The sequence below is a fragment of the Trichechus manatus genome, unplaced genomic scaffold (genome assembly GCF_000243295.1).
Source record: "Trichechus manatus latirostris isolate Lorelei unplaced genomic scaffold, TriManLat1.0 scaffold00121, whole genome shotgun sequence".
In the NCBI taxonomy this organism is placed as follows: Eukaryota; Metazoa; Chordata; class Mammalia; order Sirenia; family Trichechidae; genus Trichechus; species Trichechus manatus.
In genome coordinates, this window is record NW_004444057.1 from 1,968,887 (window position 1) to 1,984,409 (window position 15,523).

Sequence of the window (15,523 nt, forward strand, 5' to 3'; positions counted from 1 at the left end):
ACAAGGAAAGTATTAGCCCAAGAGACAGAAAGGGCCACATAAACCAGAGACTTCATCAGCCTGAGACCAGAAGAACTAGATGGTGCCTGGCTACCACCGATGACTGCCCTGACAGGGAACACAACAGAGAGTCCCTGATGCAGCAGGAGAAAGGTGGGGTGCAGAACTCAAATTCTAGTAAGAACAGACTTAATGGTCTGACTGAGACTGGAGGAACCCTGGAAAGCATGGCCCCCGGATTCTCTATCAGCTCAGAACTAAAACAGTTTCTGAGGCCAACTCTTCAGATAGGGATGGGACTGGACTGTGGGACATAAAGTGACACTCGTGAGGAGTGTGCGTCTTAGCTCCAGTAGATACAAGAGCCTAAACCGGCAGCTTCTGTCCAGAGGTGAGATGGGAAGGCAGAGAGGGTTAGGAGCTAGTTGAATGGACATGGGGAATCAAGGATGGAAAGGAAGAGTGTGCTGTCACAGTATGGGGAGAGCGATTAGGGTCACATAACAATGTATGTATAAATTTTTGTATGGGAGACTAACTTGAAATGTAAACATCATTTAAACTACAACAATAAAAAAAAAAAGTCAGATCTGGTTTGTGACATTCTTAGCAAGCTGGGTTTTTGTTTGTTTTTTTGTTTCTGAAAATGTGCTTCAGCTGTATATTCTGAGCTAAAATAAATTATCTTCATATCATATACTTTAATCTTTGTAGTTGCACAACAGGTGAAAGTTTTATTTATGAGCATTGGAAGAAAGATGCATGGCTTTGGCATAGATTTTTTGCAGAATGTACAGACACTTTTGCTTCCAATGAGCTTACGTTTCCAGGTATGCATCAGGTAGAAGTAGTTCTTTTTAGACTGGGGGACAGAAAGTTTAATTTTAATGTTGAGATGTAGCAGACTTATTTTGGGGGGAAATCTTGGGAAATGATTATCTTTTACTGATGACTTACTGTACTCATTGACATCCTCTGATAATCATCAGCTTAAACATTAATGTATTATGTAATTATTACATTATTATTAGATTTGCAAGCATTAATAGTAATTAACTCTTAAAAGCATAGAAGTAATTTATTACTTTCTTCAGAATAAAACGAGTTAGAATTAAGGACTACCTTAATTTAACTGGACCTTTCTATGTGCAAGGGCCCTTTACTCTGTTGACGATGGAGGACGGTGTAGAAAATAAAGGTGAATGAGATCCAGTAGCTGCCCTCAAGGGAGAAGCAGACATGTTCAGAAATAATTGCAACACAAGACACTTGTGGGCTTTATTAGAGGTGCATAGAAGCATGTGTGTGAAATACTAATTTTTGACGGGGGATTTATGAACAAGATTTGAGCTGTATCACTCCAACTGGGCATTAAAATATTTTAATGTGTAAAATGGGAGTGAGGAGTGGAAGTTTTCTAAGTGAATGGAACAGCCTGAGCTCAGGCATGTCAGCTGGGTATTTTGAAGCCTGTTGAGCTGGGTATAAGGCTGCTGTGCCAGGTTTTTTGGAAGAGGAAGCTGTGACAGTAGGTGGAGATTAGACCATGGAAGTCCAGAATGCCTTGTATTTAAAAATGAGCCTGTTGAAGGTGTGAAGGCCCAAGTGTATAGATCCTATACTGTTAGAGAGTAGGTAGATAAACAGGGATAACAAGGTTATGAAAACATTATTACAGAACAGTCAATTTGTTATTATTCATGCTAGTGGAGGAAAACAGAGAAATCTTATCATCTAAAACAGTTTGTTCATGACTTTGTTTCTTTACCTGCAGTTGAATATTGGTGTGTCTGATAATCTGATAATTGGTTTTATATGAAGTAAGCCCATGCTGTAAAAATGTGACTCAGGAAGAAGTGGGAAGCTCTTGCTTACTTCACTGTGTCCCCCCAATACCTCTTTTAATCCCCTTCATGCTGGAAATACACCATAATTCTGGTGTAGTTTATTGGTTCAGATTTTTTTCAGAATAGGACAAGTGATCAAGTATTTAATTTCAAAGCATTTCCCAAAAGACTGTGTAGGAGGGAATGCTGAAATATTAACTAACAAAACAAAGTACAGATCATTGGATAGTTATATTACTGATACATTTTAAGTGACATTTGCTGTGGATAATGTGAAATGGAAGGAGTCTACACATGAAAATTAACTACAACAGTGGGGTGATAAAATTAGAAACTTTCAAATTTCCAGGTAAATACATATAAGCTTTTTAGTCATCCTAAGTATCAGATGGCCCTAAAATAATTTATACCTACACTTAATCATCATCAAAGGAGAACATCGAAGAATATCACCCTCACACGCCAGTTTTTAAATCCTTGTAGAATTTTGTTACAAGGAAAGTTGTTTGAGTTTTTTTTAATTAATTATTCTCCCTGTAGGAGGCAAACAGCACTTATGTTATAACTGAGTTTCGTTGCCTTGAACCTCCCAATAACAACAGTAACTGTTAGGTTTATACCAGGATCATAAATGGTAGTAATATGTTTTAATGTTAAGTTTGTAAATTAAGTGGTGTAACCCCATTTTGTGAATAGGAAATAGAATCTTCTTGAGTTTAGATGGGCTGTTCATGATAGATCTTGTAAGTAGCAGAATGCATATTTGAGTCAGATTTTTTTGACTTGAAAGACTTGAGCCACCAGTGATCTTCCCCCCCCCACCCCCAGTCTTCTACTCTCTTTCTTTTTTGCCTTTTCTCAAGCAGATGACACTTACAGGTGTTGATTGGCGTTGTTAATCTGTGTCTGGATGTTGGTTCTTTAAGATGTCATTTCTTTGGAAGTGGCAGTTTTGGGGCACTGTATTTTTCTAATTGTAGGGATTCTGTAGGAGCAGACAGTATGGGTCTGGTAATTTAAACTACCTCAGAATTATTACTTTTGTGCTGATCTCCAGGACAGAACCAAACTTTGGATCCTTAATACGTAGATATCAAGTAGGTATTACCCATTCATGTGAAGGGACTTTGAAGTACCTCTGAACTACTCAGAAAGAATATCAAATGAGAGAGCTAAGCAGGGATAGATAACTTTTAGAGACACAGTGGAGGCTGCTGTTAGTCATGCTTTTTTTTTTTAAGGCTCCCTTCTTGAAGCTGAGATTCAGAAGGGATAAAAATTTGGAATTCCCTATTGTTATGGGACCTACAGAAGGTCCATGTTGATTTGTTGTTAGGCCAGAGTAAGTGATTAGTTCTCTCCTGCCACCTCCCACCCATCATCTTAGTTTTAAGAAATAATTCTTAAGAATGAACTTGAAGTATTTATGTATTTGGGAGATAAGACACACTTTTTGGTCATTTTCTTTATTAATGATATTATTACATAGTTATAATTTAATTAATGAAAATTTATGGCTAAATCATGCCCACAATTTCTATAGCTTTCAGTAGTATTAAGTAAAATCTCATGATATTCTTTTTATTAAACATAAATTTCTAACCTTTTTTCTTTAGTTTAATAATGTCAGACTTTAAGCTGTATTTAAGAGTATTAATTTCTTTAGCTGATTTTGTGTTACCTTGAACTACTTTCTTTAGCTGAGTGGCATTTGCAAAGAACATGAGAATTATACCTGCCATTATGCTCTTCATCAAGGTGTTCAGATAAAGTGCCAAGATGTGATGCCTGGCACCTATTAGGCACTGTGTAAATCTTCCTCTTTTTTTTCCCACTCGTTCAGAAGTTGCTGAGATATATGTGTTGTTAGAGGATTGATTGGTGGGTAGAATAAGCAAAGACTCTTAGGAGCAACCTCTTAAAGGAGAATCTGTCTTAAATGACCTCTGCTCATCCCACTCACCAGATTAAGTGATACTCTTCATTCCCTCTGTAGAATTTATTGACTGATGCCCATGCTAAATTGAATGCCAGTAGACGCTAGTTCGCTCTTGAACTTTTATTCACACCAGTTTTTGTTTACTTACCGGGAATTATTTGTGTTTATATCCAACTGTTTATGGAAGTTGTATGTGATGTTGTAATTACATGTTGTTAGGGAGCCCTGGTGGTGCAGGGGTTAAGAGCTACCGCTGCTAACCAAAAGGTCAGCAGTTCAAATCCACCATCCACAACTTGGAAACCCTATAGGGTAGTTCTACTCTGACTATAGGGTTGCTATGAGTTGAAATCGACTTGATCGCAGTGGGTTTTGTTTTGTTTTGTTATTAGGTGCCTTTGAATTGGTTCTGACTCATAGTGACCCCATGTGCAACAGAATGAAATACTGCCCAGTCTTGCGCCATCCTCACAATCATTGCTATGTTTGAGCCCATTGTTGCAGCCACTGTGTCAATCCATCTCATTGAGGGTCTTACTCTTTTTCGCTGACTCTTTACTTTACCAAGCCTGATGTCATTCTTCAGGGACTAGTCTCTCCTGATAACGTGTCCAAAGTATGTCAGACGAAGTCTTGCCATCCTTGCTTCTAAGGAGCATTCTGGTTGTACTTCTTCCAAGACAAATATGTTCCTTCTTCTGGCAGTTCATGTTTAATGAAATATTATTCAGTGGAATATAAGGCAAAATGCTGTTTGTGTTGAGAACCAAGTTGGCTGCTTTGAAAATGAGTAGCTAATATCAATTGCAGTTGAAATAGGTGCGAGTGAAAGAACTGAAAGAAAAAAAAAAAAATTAGGAAAATAATACCTAAAAATCTAAAAGGATTCTACAATAAGCTTGCTTTTCAAGTGTCTGTGAGATTTCTTTCAGTGTTAAAGAAACAGAAACTGGAAATCACAAGTGATGTGCTATGTGTGTAGTTTTTGTAAGAAAGATAAAATAGAACTTCAATCAGTAGACTCATACTTTTTTTTTCATTGTTTTAAAAAACTTTATTTGGTATAATTGACATAAGCTGTACATATTTAAAAGTTTTTACATATATTAACACAGTGGCTGAGACAATGGGCTCAAGCATAATAATGATTGTGAGGATGGTGCAGGACCAGGCAGTGTTTTGTTCTGTTGTACATAGATAGGATCGTTATGAGTCAGAACTGACTGGATGGCTCCTAACAGCAGCAACATGTATATATGTATATTTATGTATTCCCATGAAGTTATCATCACAGTCAAGATAATGAAAATATCTGTCACCTCCAAAAGTGAGTTACTTGAAATCATAGACCAAGTTTCTCTTTATTTGACATTTTCCCACTGTCCTTTGTGTAATTCCAGGCGAGTATGTGCTCCAATGCTTGTTTAACAGATACATGAATCTAAACAGATTCTATCTCATTTTTCATACCCCATCATTTCGGCAATAAAATTCAAGCACAGGTAAGTTCAGAATTTTCAATTTAAGGAATGGGACCAGTCTTTATAAATGGCATGGCTACTATCTACCAGTATCAACTCATGAGTACATAGTAGACTCATACTTGAAAAGGCCTTGTCCCTACGTTGAAAGATTGTCTAATGAATGTGTATTTTTATGTTTAATTTGCAATAAAATGTTTAAGGTATGTAGGTTTATTTTATGATTCCCTTTTTTAACTAACTGAGCAGCTATTGGTTGGTTAATAATATATTAAAGAGGGTATCATCTTTCCTAGTTTATACTCCTGCCTAGGGATTTGAGTTAACAGCATCCTCTTTAAAAAAAAATTCAGGTATTTCTGAGCCTAATAGTCTTTCATGCTTTAGGGTGAATTAATTATCTAATCAAGTGATCACACATATTTCCTGATAAGGTCCCTGATCTGATTCCATGTCACCATTCAGCTTTTATACAACATCAGGGTTGGAGAAGAGCTGTTTTATAGTTCCAGCATCACTTGAACCCAAGTAGGGACTGCTGGGATGAATTGGTAGAGGGCGTTGCCCCTTGGAGGAAGAGGAAATGTCGCACGCTGGATATATACCACGAGTACCTGAGCTTGGTGCAAAGCAGTGCTGGTCTAACAGCTTGCACTATATTCCCTCCTATCTTGCCTTGCTAAGCCTAAGTGGAGAGGAGTTGTAGGAGATGGATGTCTAGGTTGGGGAAGGGGAAGAAGATGGTATATACTGTTTATCTTGGTGTCACGATGTTGCAATACCTGAAATGCACTAGATACTAAAATGGAACATTGAACTATGGGCAGGGTGAGTGGCTGCAAGCTAGTACTTCAGAGCTCTGGCGTGCGTTTGTGATTTTTTTTGCCTCTGCCCTATGTGTGTTGGATTCATTCTCAACCTGGTAGCAAAATCACATCTAGAAATGTATTGCCAAGAGGAAAGAGTGGAGCTTTTTCTTCTTATGTGTCTCTCTTTTTTGCACAAGCCTACCAGCATACTTTTTCCTTCATGTTTTATTAGATCACGCACACTTCCTAACTAGTCATGGCAAGGGGAATGGGGTTATCATGGTTGGTTTCTACTAATCAGGATATACCCCTAATATTGGAGATGGGGTCACATTTTCCTAAGTTACATGGTGGAGGGAGAATATTTTTGAAAATTGTAGGAAGAAGACTATGTGGGAAATGGATGTTAGAGAGGCAATCAATAGTGACCGTTACATCTACTTGTTTTGAGAAAGAAAATAAATAATGCGTATGAATGCACTTTGAACTTTTAAAGTGTGCTACAAATGTAACGAATACAAGATTAGAAAACTGCTTCCATGTTGCTATCTTAAATAAGCTTAGGTATAAATACTTTAGGAGCCAAAACACCTGTTAGTTTTCTTATTGACTAACTTTGGATCAATAAAATAGGTTAACTCGGTTGTAAGATTATACATTTTTCCATGGAATATGTAAAGCTATGTTAATTTGAATTAAAAGTTTGTATCTGTAAAGCCTTTAAATTTTTTTTCTGATTTATTTTCCTCCTTCTCTATGAAATTGTCCACAACTTTGATCTCATCGGATTATTTTACTCCTTGTACCTAGTAGAGAATAAATGCACTGAGCAAATGGGTTTGCCAAAGGAAGGGTTTATTTTGAATTATGAAATCCCAGTGAGATGGGAGGAAAGGGCAGGTTTTATGCATTTTGAAGGCAGCAAAAAGATACTGGAAGGATGGGGAAGCAGAGGAGAATTCACTGAATTTTAGAACTGAAAGAAATCATTGGAATGTTGAGTGAAAAGCTCAATTACACACCTGGTTAGCGTTGTTGTTGTTGTTAGGTGCCATCGAGTTAGTTCCGACTCATAGCGACCCTATAGGGCAGGGTAGAACTGCCTTAATCATAGGGTTTCCAAGGAGAGGCTGGTGGATTCGAACCGCTGACCCTTTGGTTTGCAGCTGAGCGCTTAACCACTATGCCACCAGGACTCACCTAGTTAGTAGAACGCTTTTATTCTGATTACTGGTGTGATGCGCTTTCTGATCAAGATATGGGAGGCCATTAGCAGTCAGCCGTCCACCTTTGGTTAAGTATCTGTGTTCTTAGGCTTTGAAAGAGTTTAGCTAGAGTTTTTTTTTTTTTTTTTTTTTAAAGTAAAGCAAACAGATCCTTTTACCTCCCTTCAAGCAGTCAACAACGGTAATACATAGATATACACTCGTGTGTGCATGTGCACACATGCAGTCTATAAATAACCTCAAACCTGGCCTGTTTAAATGAAAATGCAGAAGCAAATGGAGTGCTTGATACAATTTACGTATTTATTTCCAAGAAAATTCTTACCTTCAAAATTTCTGTATCTTCAATATATGTAAAAGAAAAGAATATATGTGTGTATATATATTTCTGTACCTTCAATATATGTAAAAGAATATGTATGTATAAATATGTTAAATTAATAGATTAAATGTACAAATTTAAAGAATATATATGTATATATGTTCTTTTACATATATTGAAGGTACAGAAATTTTGAAGGTAAGAATTTTCTTGGAAATAAAAATAAATTGTTTCAAGTACTCATTCTGTTTTTGTGTTTTCCCTGGTATCTTAGTGGTTAAGTGCTCGGCTGCTAGCTGAAAGGTTGGAGGTTCGAACCCACCAGCAGCTCCAGAGGAGAAAGATGTGGCAGTCTGCTTCTGTAAAGATTACAGCCTTGGAAACCCCATGGGGGCAGTTCTACTCTTTTCTGTAGGGTCGCTGTGAGTTGGAATCAACTTGAAGGCAGTGGGTTTGGTTTTTTGGTTTATACGTATTCATACATATGTGTGTGTGTGCATGATTTTAAATATATATAGAAATAAATCCATATGTCTTCTGGAAAGATAGTCTTGTTAATGACAGTTATTTATAAATGATGATGTTAGGGATGATTTTTATTTTTACAGTTTTTATACTACTTTGTATTGTTTGGGTTTTTTGCAATGATAATGCATTACTTTTATCATCAGGAAAAAAAAAAAACTATTTTCTTTGGAGGAAAAAAAAATAAACTCCTGGAGTGGATGATTCTACCAACTTTGATTTTATCATTTGATTTCTGCTTTTATTGTATATTACCTTGATAAAGTATGCTTTGAATACATTGATACTTTGCAATTTTCTTCATTTTAAAAATTGTTTTATTAAAATATTAACTATAAAATTTTAAGTTGAAACTGGCCATATGATACTTTTTGATATAGTGTACTTTATAAAAGTACCAGATTTCTGAACATTCTGCAATTTTTGTGTTATCAATTTTTTTTTTAACTTGTTTGGGTTCAACTTTAGGCAGTATACTTGGCAGTGTATTAGAATGTGATATATTTGAGTTAAAGTTATATTCAGAGTTTCCTTTAGTAAAAAGGGAAGTGAAAATATGTTTTTTTGTTACATCCAGTCTGTGTCATGTTTATTTTCTATTTCTGTAAAATACTTGTTTTATATTTTAGCAATGAATACTACTTTCATGGAGAACCAGATTAGAGCTCTGAAGCTTGTTACAAAGTATGTAATGTATACACTGTATCACCTGTCTAAAATCCCCCCACATTTTGAATTCTAAAACATATTTGGCCACAAGAACTTTGGAAAAGGGACTGTGAGCCTGCATTAATTTGCGTTCATCCCTTGTTTTTTGATAGAAAATACTAGCATCTTACTCCTGTGAGGTGGAGTTTCAGTAAGATGCTAATGCGTTTCTTTTTCCTTTTTTTTTTTTTTGTAAATAGTATACCTACCAAGAAACACTTTAAACTGTATCCATTTCTTCAACAGTTGTTGAATGCTGTTCTGTTTTTTTTGACGTGAAGTTATAAACCCTGGTCCTGTCGGCTCCAGTGTGGTCCCAGAAGAGTTGTGTAATTAGGATGTTTGAGATGAAAAACGTTTCAGGTAACTTTGGCATATCTGAGTATTTGTCAGACATTGTTTAGTTCTCTGGGGGCCTCTGTGCATGATAACTTCATGCCAGACTACCTGCAGGCAGCCCCCTTATTACGCGTCTTGGCTTCTTTTTTCGTAACAAAAAGCAAGAGTGTGTTTGTAAGGTCTCTGTTTTAGTTTCTTTAAACTTCGTTTAAATTTTTTTAAGACTTCATTTCAAGAATCTTTATTCATATTCTGGCTTAGTTTTTGCCTCCAGTTTCTCTTCCCATCTTCTCTGATTTTTTTTTTTAACTTTTTCAAAGCAGCTGTACTATTTTGCATTTCCACCAGCGGTGCATGAGAGTTCCAGTAATAAGCAGTTCTTAAAATTTAAATTGGCTATATTGAATTACATTGGTTTGTTAGTTTGATTGCACATCAGCAATATCATGACAATAACATAATTCTGAATATGATATTTTTATTGCTGTAGCTCTGTCAGCTAGAGACAGTCATTTAGGGACACCTCACTTTTCAGTGAATGCAACCTGCAGGGTGCTATGAATCCGTTCTTTCTTGCTCAGTTAGTGTGGCTTTGATCTCTGTAAGAAAAGCTAGGCTCTTAACCTGGTGCTCATATTGAGGATTAAGGTACCTTTGGATCAATTCTGTGTCTACCTTCAGGGAACAGCACTTACTTTAGGAAGGAGTCTCTCGATTTGGGCTGGGCAAAAGGAAATCCTATCTTCGGAGAAATGATTGTACTTTTAGCATGTTTCTATCACCCACTGCATGTTTCATTCTAGAATTTTGTAGTTGTTAACTTAGTTGTTTATGGTTTACTGCAGGACTTTGAACCGGTTGATCCGGTTTGACCCCTTGCTGAGTATTAACATTTCACCCAGATATACTGAATCTACATTTTAACAAGAGCCACAGGTGATTCTTATGTATACCTAAGGGATCGGTAAGAATCCAAGGGATCCATAAGAATCACCTGGAGATCTTGTTAAAATGTAGATTCTGATTCAGTATATCTAGGGTGGAAAGCCACTTTCTCAGCAGGAAGTCGAACCGGAACCAACTAGTTTGAAGCCCTGGTTTACTGTCAGTTACATTACTAAGTCTTTTTTATGGTTAGAGTTGGCAGTATTAGCTTTATAATTAAAATGTCCAAACTTTAATACCCTTGAATGGGCCTTTAAAGTTTGTGATCTTTGCTTGCACTGGACTGTTATTTGTTGTTTTATATATACGGCACTGGTGTTACTTGTTCTAATAGATATATATCATATATATGTTATTTGTTGTCACATAAATATAAGTTAGGGAACTAGAACTGTAGTTAAGGAGAAAGAATATAACTTTGTTATAAGAACTATAGGTAAAGTAGTTACTGACTTTTCTGAATTTCTTTTGTACTTTCTTATTTATCTGGCATTATCAGAGAATGAGCTGTTTAGGTGCTGGGGGCCATAGCCTTTATACCAGAATATTTTTTTTAGTTCTGTTTTTTTAAATGATAAGCTTTATTATGTAGTATTTTTTTCCCCGTGTTTTCTAAACATATTCAAAGCTTTTCTTGGTGATTTAAGGCTCTCATTTTGGATACAAATTAGGAAGTGTGTTGTTATGCAGAAATGTTGACATATTTATTGAGGTGTATAAGGTTGTCTTTCTTGTTCTGTCATATTTTTACTTGTCACCTCAATTTTTCCATTTTAATTTGAATTCCAGTATTAACATATTACAATTATTTTAAAATAATAGTAAACTGATTCCAATGGATGTTTTAGGAACTCTTACTACACACATACCAGTGATCTTGCACATGACACAGGTTGGGGCAGTGTTTCGTTCTGTTGTATATAAGGTCGCCTTGAGTCAGAGCTGACTCACTAATGAACAGAATGTGGATTTTGAAGAGAAAATTCCCCTAATCAGTTATATGGTTTTCTTGAGGTACAGAAGAGCATCTTTTATAATCGATCTAAAAAGTATTCTGCAGAACGTTGTGGGTCATGGAAGTAGATAGCACATTAAGAGGCTGGATGACGAGGTGGGGCAAGATGGCGGAGTAGTCACATGCTTCTGGTGGACCCTCTTACAACAAACACCCGAAAAAACGAGTGATTCGATTATATACGGCAATATGGGAGCCCTGAACATCAAAGGCAGAGTTGAGGAACCCGACTGAGTGGCAGGACGAGGGAGAGACGTTTCGGAAGCAGCGAGGAGTTGCCAGACCTGACCTGGTGAGAACCTGAGCCCTTCAGGCCTGATCAGCTTGGGGGTGAGCAGTGAGGCAGGCAAGCAGCTGGGCTCGGGAGGCATGTTTTCCGCACCGGGAGAGACGCAGCACCAGAGACTCTACACGGCCACCCAGAACCAGTAAGAAGCAGCCCTTCATGAAAGATAAGTACTCCCGTATGGCTTACCGCGCAGATCAAAAACACCCCCCTTAGGGAAAAACCTTTCTCCCATTTACCTTCCCACTCCCTGCTCTATACTGGGTCCTGTACCGGCTTCAGCAATTGCTGAGTTCCCTGGGCCAGAAGAAGGAGCCATTCTCCCTTCCTTGGAGAGTGAACAAATTAACAAATGGGAAAAAATAAACTGCCGGCTCCCCTAAGCCAGGAACCCAGGGTAGGCACAGCTCCTTTGCCTAGGCACAGGCATAAGGGATCCATGGACTCTGAGTGCCTTTCCTCCTGCATAGACTTATGTGGGCCCATCTCAGCAGCATAGGCCGTCATTACCACAGTACAACAGGGTGTATACCAGAACTCTAACTTCAACTGTTTCAGCTGTGAAGTGGCAGGTTCTTGACATTTGACACTGCTCTGCCTGTTAAGCAGGGTCTTCACCTGCCCACATCAGGGGCCTGAGGACTGGTGGCTCCATCTACGCCACCTAGCCACCTGTGAGAGAGGCCCATGAATAAGAGGTGCCCCCCCACGCCCCCCAGTCCTTACAGCCAACAGCAAAATGCACCCACCTAGGCACTCTAGGTAACAGGGACACGCCTTCCTCCTGGACACTTGGGGGCGACCGTCAGCCCCCTACCTTGCTCTGAGTGTGTCCCCCTGCTGCAGCCAGATTGCTGTGCCTATACCAGTCACCCATGCCTGTCTTGGACTGTAAGTGAGAGCCTGCACCACACACTTGGTAGCCTTTTACCTGGGCACCTGAGCTGACTCCATAGAGGAGGAGTGGGCGGACTCCTGAGCTCACATACCTAGTAACAGATCTAACCACCTGGTGGCAGGATATTAGAGCTTCAAAGGTGCCAATAATCAAACTGTTTTATATAAGCAGCCTATTTGGGCATATCAAAACAAAACAAGAAGCTAGGACACAGTAAGCAAACATAAAATAAATAAATAACTTATTGATGGCTCGGAGAAAACAGTCAATATCAAATCACATGAAGAGGCAATCCATGATGGCTTCAGCAAGCTCCCAAAATAAAGAATCTAGAAATTTTCCAGAGGAGGAAAATTTCTTGGAATTACCGGAGGCAGAATACAAAAGATTAATTAATATACAGAACTCTTCAAGAAATTACGGAGGAAATTAAGAAAAACGCAGAACACGCAATAGAGGAAATTAAAAAGATTAGAGAAGAGCATAATGCCAAATTTAACAGGCTGCAAGAATCCATAGAGAGACAGCAATCAGAAATCCAGAAGATTAACAATAAAATTTCAGAATTAGATAACTCAATAGAAAGTCATAGGAGCAGAATTGAGGCAATGGAGGTCAGAATTAGTGCGACTGAAGATAAAGCACTTGACACCAACTTATTTGAGGAAAAATCAGATAAAAGGATTTAGAAAAACAAAGAAATCCTAAGAATTATGTGGGACTCTATCAAGAGGAATAACCTACGAGTGATTGGAGTACCAGAACGGGGTGGGGTGGATGGATAACAGAAAATACAGAGAGAATTGCTGAAGATTTGTTGGCAGAAACCTTCCTTGATATTGTGAAAGATGAGAAGATATCTGTCCAAGAAGCTCATCAAACCCCACATAAGGTAGAGCCCGAAAGAAAGTCACGAAGACATATTATAATCAAACTTGCCAAAACCAAAGATAAAGAGAGAATTTTAAGAGTGGCTAGGGATAAGCGAAAAGTCATCTACAAAGGAGAGTCAATAAGGATAAGCTCTGACTACTCAGCAGAAACCATGCAGGCAAGAAGGCAATGGGATGACATATATAAAGTCTTGAAGGAAAAAAACTGCCAGTCAAGAATTATATATCCAGCAGAACTGTCTCTCAAATACGATGGCGAAATTAGGGCATTTCCAGATAAACAGAAGTTTAGGGAATTTGCAAAAACCAAACCAAAATTACAAGACATATTAAAGGGAGTCATCTGGTTAGAAAATAAGTAACATCAGCTAACAACCCAAGACTAGAACACAGGACAGAGCAGCCAGACAGGGAGGTCACAAAAGTCAATCAAAGCTAAAACACTGAAAATAGCAAAACAAATGTCAGTATGTAAAAGACTGCAACATTAAAACAAAAAAGGGACTTAAAAAATGTAGACGTAGATTTTTCATATGGAGAAGAAGTCAAGGCAATATAAAGAAACAGAAGACTGGTATAAACTTAGAAAAATCAAGGTAAATATTAAGGTAACCACAAAGGAAGCTAACAATCCTACAAGTCAAAATAAAAAACTAGAAAACTATAAAGACTCAGCACAAAAAATAAACCAAAATGAAAAAGGTGAAAAGAAAATACATAAAGAAAAACGACTCAGCACAGAAAATTAAGTGGAACAAAGAAACTGTGAACAACACTCAAAAAAAGACATCAAAATGACAGCACTAAACTCATACCTATCAATAATTACGGTGAATGTAAATGGACTAAATGCACCAATAAAGAGACAGAGGGGCAGAATGGATGCAAAAACATGATCTGTCTGTATGCTGCCTACAAGAGACACATCTTAGACTTAAAGACACAAACAAACTAAAATTCAAAGGATGGAAAAAATATATCAAGCAAACAACAATCAAAAAAGAGTAGGAGTGGAAGATTAATCTCTGACAGGATAGACTTTAAGCAAAATTCACCACAAAGGATAAGGAAGGACACTATATAATGATTAAAGGGTCAGTACACCAGGAGGACATAACTGTAATAAATATTTATGCACCCAACGACAGGTCTCCAAAATACATGAAACAAACTCTAACAGCACTGAAAAGAGAGATAGACAGCTCTGCAATAGTAGTAGGAGACTTCAACACAGGACTTTCAGTGAAGGACAGAACATCCAGAAAGAAGCCTGGCAAAGACATGGAAGAGCTAAATGCTACAGTTAACCAACTTGATCTCATAGACATATACCAAACACTCCACCCAACAGCAGCCAAGTGTACTTTCTTTTCCAATGCACATGGAACATTCTTCAGAATAGACCACATATCAGGCCATAAAGCAAGCCTTAACAAAATCCAAAGCATTGAAATATTACAAAGCATCTTTTCTGACCATAAAGCCATTAAAGTAGAAATCAGCAACAGAAAAAGCAAGGAAAAAAAGTCAAACACAGGGAAACTGAACGACACCTTGCTCAAAATCTACTGGGTTATAGAAGAAATTAAGGATGGAGTAGAGAAATTCATAGAATCAAATGAGAATGAAAACACATCCCACCAGAACCTTTGGGACACAGCAAAAGCAGTGCTCAGAGGTCAGTTTATAGCAATATATGCACACATCCAAAAAGAAGAAAGGGCCACAATCAAAACATTAAACCTGCAACTGGAACAAGTAGAAAGAGAGCAGCAAAAGTATCCCTGAGGCACCAGAAGAAAAGAAATAATAAGAATTAGAGCAGAATTAAATGAAATAGAGAATAGAAAAATAATTGAAAGAGTTAACAAGACCAAAATCTGGTTCTTTGAAAAGATCAACACAATTGATAAACCATTGGCCAAAATGACAAAAGAAAAACAGGAGAGGAAGCATATAACCCATATAAAAAATGAGATGGGTGATATTACAACAGACCCAACTGAAATTAAAAGAATCATAACAGAATACTATGAAAAATTGTACTGTAAGAAATTTGAAAACCTAGAGGAAATGGATAAATTTTTAGAAACTCAGTACCTGCATAAACTAACACAGTTAGAACAACTAAATAAACCCATAACAAAAGAAGAGATCAGAAAGGTAGTTAAAAAACTCCCAACCAAAAAAAGTCCTGGCCTGGATGGCTTCACTGGAGAATTCTACCAAACTTTCAGAGAAGAGTTAACACCACTACTACTAAAGGTATTTCAGAGCATAGAAAAGTAGA

General features: G+C 37.5%; 1 protein-coding gene across 12 annotated transcripts in view; it reads left to right on the forward strand.

Annotated features, from left to right (window-relative positions):
• The window catches only part of CSNK1G3 (casein kinase 1 gamma 3), a 167,747-nt gene that overhangs the window by 2,003 nt on the left and 150,221 nt on the right, over positions 1-15,523 (forward strand). For 3 of the 12 annotated variants that reach the window (XM_023738680.1, XM_004384280.2, XM_004384281.2), the window contains exons 1-2: positions 8,043-8,833; positions 9,104-9,220. The exons of 2 other annotated variants lie outside the window; for them this stretch is intronic. The gene's annotated coding sequence lies outside the window, so the exon portion shown is untranslated. Of the gene's footprint in view, positions 1-4,932; positions 5,289-8,042; positions 8,834-9,103; positions 9,221-15,523 lie in introns of those variants that run through there. 7 more of the 12 variants (XM_023738681.1, XM_023738682.1, XM_023738675.1 and 4 more) reach the window with 6 other exon arrangements.